Source organism: Trichosurus vulpecula, chromosome 2 (genome assembly GCF_011100635.1).
Source record: "Trichosurus vulpecula isolate mTriVul1 chromosome 2, mTriVul1.pri, whole genome shotgun sequence".
Lineage (NCBI taxonomy): Eukaryota > Metazoa > Chordata > Mammalia > Diprotodontia > Phalangeridae > Trichosurus > Trichosurus vulpecula.
Window position 1 is genome coordinate 314,481,163 of NC_050574.1, and position 5,752 is coordinate 314,486,914.

The 5,752-nt window shown below is 36.1% G+C and overlaps 1 pseudogene; it reads left to right on the top strand.

Moving 5' to 3' along the window:
- Nucleotides 1-1,300: 1,300 nt before the first annotated feature.
- Nucleotides 1,301-2,533, top strand: LOC118840245 (annotated as a pseudogene).
- The last annotated feature ends 3,219 nt before the right edge of the window (nucleotides 2,534-5,752 follow it).

Here is a 5,752-nt window from a genome sequence, read left to right on the forward strand (position 1 = left end):
ATCAAAAAAAATGGCAGGCAGATTAGAATGTAGATAACTGCATGCAAATCCATTCCCATCAGTGGAAAAATCACTGGAAGCTTAAAGTTGATGCTATATTGGGACTCTATATGTAATAATGCTATTACTTTGCAAGTTTGGGTTTGCAAGATTAGCATTGTAGAGGTTTTTTTGTTTGTTTTTTTTCCCTGAATATTTTGCCTTCTATTAGTGTAAGTGCTGCTTAGTTATATGGTAGTACACAGATTTTGATCTTGTTATGTGATAAGTTTCATATGTATTATTGACTTAAAAGATAAAATATTAATTGCATGTCTATTTTTCTTCATTTAAAAGAGTTCTCTTAAAATATAAAAGAATGAATATCAAGTATAATTAGTACAAACAGTATAAATAATTTAGAGCTAGATTTGAAGGAATCTAAACACCAATACAAACTTGGTACTTTTTCTCTAATAGTCTTCAACTGCTCTTAATCAGCACTTAATCTAACTTTTGCAATACATGTAGGATTGAGCAGAACTGACAAACTGTATTTTTTAAATATTTAACTCTCCTGGAACTTGTCCACCATCCCACAAATTCTAGAAAGATTTTCAAGGAAAGTCCTTCAAACTTTTGTCTGAAGTTTATCTGGACTAGGAGTCAGATGACCTTTGATCAAATATTAAATAAAAAACTTAATAGCAATTTAAGGGACAAGGCAGCTAGGTGGTGCAGTGGATAGAGTGCCGGGCCTGGAGTCAGGAAGACTCATCTTACTTAGTTCAAATCTGACTTCAGACACTTACTAGCTGTGTGACTTCGGGTAAGTCACTTAATCCTGTTTGCCTCAGTTTCTTCATCCATAAAGTGAGGTGGAATAAGAAATGGCAAGCCACTCCAGTATCTTTAACAAGAACACCCTAAATGCAGTCATGAATAGTTGGATATGATTTAAAAGGCTGAACAACAAAAACACTGGACATGCCATTTAAGCATAATTAACTCAGTTTTTTTCATCAGTTAAAATGGGTTTAATGATACTTTTTAAAGAAAAAAATATTTTAATTTATATTTTTCAGTTTTATGTCACTTTATACTTCCCCATGTATCTCTACTCTGTGGAAACTATCTCTTACAATGAAGAGTAAACATGAAGGGGAAAACAGTTCAAATCAAAGAAATAATTTTTTCCAGGTTAATTTTATGTCTTTTGTCTGTATCTATAAAGAACTGTTGAGCCTGCTATCCCCAACCTCATCTCTCTTCTCCTCCCCAGGTTCCTGTCTTCCCATTAGCCACCTCTACAAACAAAGAAATGGCAACCATGGAAGTACTGAAGAATGGTAAGAGGCTTTATGAGGGTAAAATAAAAGAAGTCATATGAATTGGTGGATGGTCCAGTGAAAGTTCTTTTGCAATCTAAAGACCAGGCAATGCAGCTGGAAAACAAATCACCTGGATGGAAAAACTGCAATATCAAACAAAATTACCAGCTGTCTTTTCATGTTGTTACAGGAAGCAGGTATCAAAACTACTTTCACCAAAAAATGTGATAAGACAGCTTTCATTGCACCTCAATTCCAATTGAATGCATATGTAGAAGAATTGAAACTCAAAAGAAATCCTGGGGTCAAAGGATACAAGTTCTACCCACCTAAAGCAGAGTTGTTTTGCAAAGATGCAGCCAACGATGATCCACAGTGGTCTGAAGAACTGGCTATTGCTGTGAAATGATGCTTTTCTGGACTTAACATAGGTCAGACTGAAGTGGATGTCATAAGTCATTCCACACAGGCTACTTTTGAAATACTGGAAAAATCCTTGTTACCTCAGAACTGTATGCTGGTTGACATGAAGATTGAATTTGGTGTTGATGTAACTACAAAATAAATTGTTCTTTCTAACGTTATTGATAATGATTGCTGGAGGCTCTGGACATCTGAGGATAGAATCCAAAAGAAAGATAAACAGTCGTATCGGGACCTTAAGGAAGTGACTCCTGAAGACCTCCAGATGTTGAAGAAAAACTTGGGGTGCAGAAGCAGTGGAGCTGCTTCATAAAATGGAAAGTTCATGCAGAGTTGTGGTATTCATGGGCTCAACTTCTTATTTTAGTCATTGTGAAAAAATTAAGAAGGCTTGTGGAAACTATGGAATTCCCTGTGAACTTTGAGTAACATCTGCCCATAAAGCACCAGATGAAACTCTAAAGATTAGAGTAAGAAGGAGATGGTGTTCCTACTGTATTTGTGGCAATAGCTGGCAGAAGCAATGGTTTGGGAACAGTAATATCTGGTAACTCTGCATATCCACTAGTCAACTGTCCTCCCCTTACACCTGATTAGGGAGCTCAGGATGTATGGTCCTCACTTAGAATGGCTAGTGGTTGGACTGTTTAGCTATATTTTTACCTGAGGGAGCAGCTCAATTTGCAGCCCAGATATTTGGATTAAATAACCATTTGATGTGGGCTAAACTGATATGGGCTAAAATTTGAGGAAACACATGGGTTTCCTTGAAGCAGGCAGATGAGAAAATCAGAGAATAGATTTATAAGAAGAATACAGTGCATTTTTAAAGGTAGAAAACAGAAAGATTCTAATTTAGCTTCAAAAAGAATTACCAATCAGGCAAGAGAAAAGATCATTCTAAACTAATTATAAAAAAATACGAATAAAATTTCTTACTTGCTTCTATGCTCATGGTCTGGTAAAAAAAATGTTTCACTAATTTGATTAGAGTGGCATTAAATCCGTTGATTAATTTTGACAGTATTGTCATTTTCATCATAATGGCCCAGGCCAGCCATGAACATGTAATAGCCTTCTGATTATTTAAGTTGTATATATTTTTTTTTATAAATTTCTTTATTTATTTTTAGTTTACCACGCAAGGTTCTACATAGTTTTGAGTTCCAGTTTTTCTCCCCTCCCTCCCCACTCCCTCCCCAAGATGGCATGAAGTCTCATATAACTGTCATGTATAACTTCGCATTGAATTAATTTATGCACTAGTCAAGTCGTGGAGAAGAATTTTGACCAATGGAATGAATCATGAGAAAGAAGAAACAGAACCAAAAAGAACCCCCAAAAACAAAAACAAAAGAGAAGCAGAAAAGGCAAGCATGTAGTGTGCCTCAGTCTGTATTCAAACTTCACGGTTCTTTGTCTCGATGAAGATAGCATTCTCCATCGTGAGTCCCCTGGAGTTGTCCTTGCCCCTTAGGTTGCTGAGAAAAGCGCAGTTTGTCAGGGTAGGTCCTCACGGAATCCATATACCTGTGGCTGTGCACAACGTTCTCCTGGGTCTGCTCCGCTCACTCAGCATTATGTCGTGTAGGTTTTTCCAGGTTGTTATGAAGTCTGCATCATCCCCATTTCTTATGGCACAATAGTATTGCATTATCTTCATATACCACAGTTTGTTCAGCCATTCCCCAATTGATGGGCATCCCTTTGATTTCCAATCCTTGGCTACCACAAAGAGAGCCGCTATAAATATTCTTGTACATATGGGTCCTTTCCCCGCTTGCGTGATTTCTTTGGGATACAACCCTAGAAGTGGTATTGCTGGGTCAAAGGGTATGAACATTTCTATAGCCCTTTGGGCATAGTTCCAAATCGCCCTCCAAAATGGCTGGATCAGCTCACAACTCCACCAGCAATGCAACAATGTTCCAATTTCCCCACATCCTTTCCAGCATTTATCATTCTCCTGATTTGTTATTTTAGCCAATCTGACAGGAGAGATGTGGTATCTAAGAGCTGTTTTGATTTGCATTTCTCTAATCAGCAGCGATCCAGAGCATTTTTCCATATGCCTGTAGATAGCTTTAATTTCTTCCTCTGAAAACTGCCTGTTCATATCCTTTGACCATTTCTCAATTGGGGAATGGCTTGTATTCCTATATATTTGGCTCAGCTCCCTGTATATTTTAGAGATGAGGCCTTTATCAGAGATACTAGTTGCAAAGATTTTCTCCCAATTTTCTGCTTCCCTCCTAATTCTTGTTGCATTGGCTTTTTTTGTACAAAAACATTTCAATTTGACATAATCAAAAGTATCCATTTTGCATTTTGTAATGCTCTCTATCTCTTGTTGGGTCATGAATTCTTTACTTTTCCACAAATCTGATAAGTAAACTATTCCTTGCTTTCCCAGATTACTTAGAGTATCAACTTTTACTCCTAAATCATGAACCCATTTTGACTTTATTTTGGTATATGGTGTAAGTTATTGGTCTATGCCCAGTTTTTGCCCTACCATTTTCCAATTTTCCCAACAGTTTTTGTGAAATAGTGAATTATTAGCCCAGAAACTGGCCTCTTTGGGTCTGTCAAAGAGTAGATTGCTAAACTTGTTGATTTCACCTATTTGTGTACCTATCCTATTCCACTGATCCACACCCCTATTTCTTAACCAGTACCAGGCAGTTTTGATGACTGCTGCTGTGTAGTACAGTTAAATATCTGGTGTGGCTAAGCCACCATCTCTAGCATGTCTTTTCATTGATATCCTAGATACTCTAGACCTCTTGTTTTTCCAAATGAATTTTGTTATTATTTTGTCCAGCTCAGTAAAAAAAATTTTTTGGTAGTTCGATTGCTATGGCACTGAATAGATAGATTAATTTAGGTAGAATTGTCATTTTATTATATTAGCTCGGCCTAACCATGAGCAACTGATATTTCTCCATTTATTTAGATCTGATTTTATTCGCGTGAGAAGTGTTTCATAGTTATGTTCATATAGGCCCTGGGTTTGTCTTGGCAAATAGACTCCCAGATATTTTATAGTGCCTTCAGTAACTTTGAATGGAATTTCTCTTTCTATCTCTTGCTGTTGGGCTTTGTCAGTAATGTATAGGAATGCTGAGGATTTATGTGGGTTTATTTTATATCCTGCAACTTTGCTAAAGTTGTTTATTATTTCAAGTAGTTTTTTACTTGATTCTCTAGGATTCTCTAAATAAATCATCATATCATCTGCAAAAAGTGATAATTTAGTTTCTTCTTTTCCTATTCTAATTCCTTCAATTTCTTTTTCTTCTCTTATTGCTACAGCTAATGCTTCCAGTACCAAATTGAATAATAGGGGTGATAATGGACATCCTTGTTTCACCCCTGATCTTATTGGGAATGCATCTAGTTTATCCCCATTACAAATAATGCTTGTTGATGGTTTTAGGTAGATGCTATTTATAATTTTGAGGAAGGTTCCCCTTATTCCTATGCTTTCTAGTGTTTTTAATAGGAATGGGTGTTGTACTTTGTCAAAGGCTTTTTCTGCGTCTATTGAGATGATCATATGGTTTCTGCTAGTTTTGTTGTTGATATGGTCAATTATGCTAATAGTTTTCCTAATATTGAACCAGCCTTGCATTCCTGGAATAAATCCTACCTGGTCATAGTGTATTATTCTCGTAATGAGTTGCTGCAATCTTTTGCTAATATTTTATTTAAAATTTTTGCATCAATATTCATTAGAGAAATTGGTCTATAATTTTCTTTCTCTGTTTTAACTCTACCTGGTTTGGGTATTAGTACCATATTTGTGTCATAAAAAGAATTTGGTAGGACTCCTTCTTCACCTATTTTCCCAAATAGTCTACAAAGTATTGGAATTAGTTGTTCTTTAAATGTTTGATAGAATTCACATGTAAAACCATCTGGCCCTGGAGATTTTTTCCTAGGGAGTTCGTTGATGGCCTGCTCAATTTCTTTTTCTGATATGGGGTCATTAAGAAATTTCACTTCCTTCTCTGTTA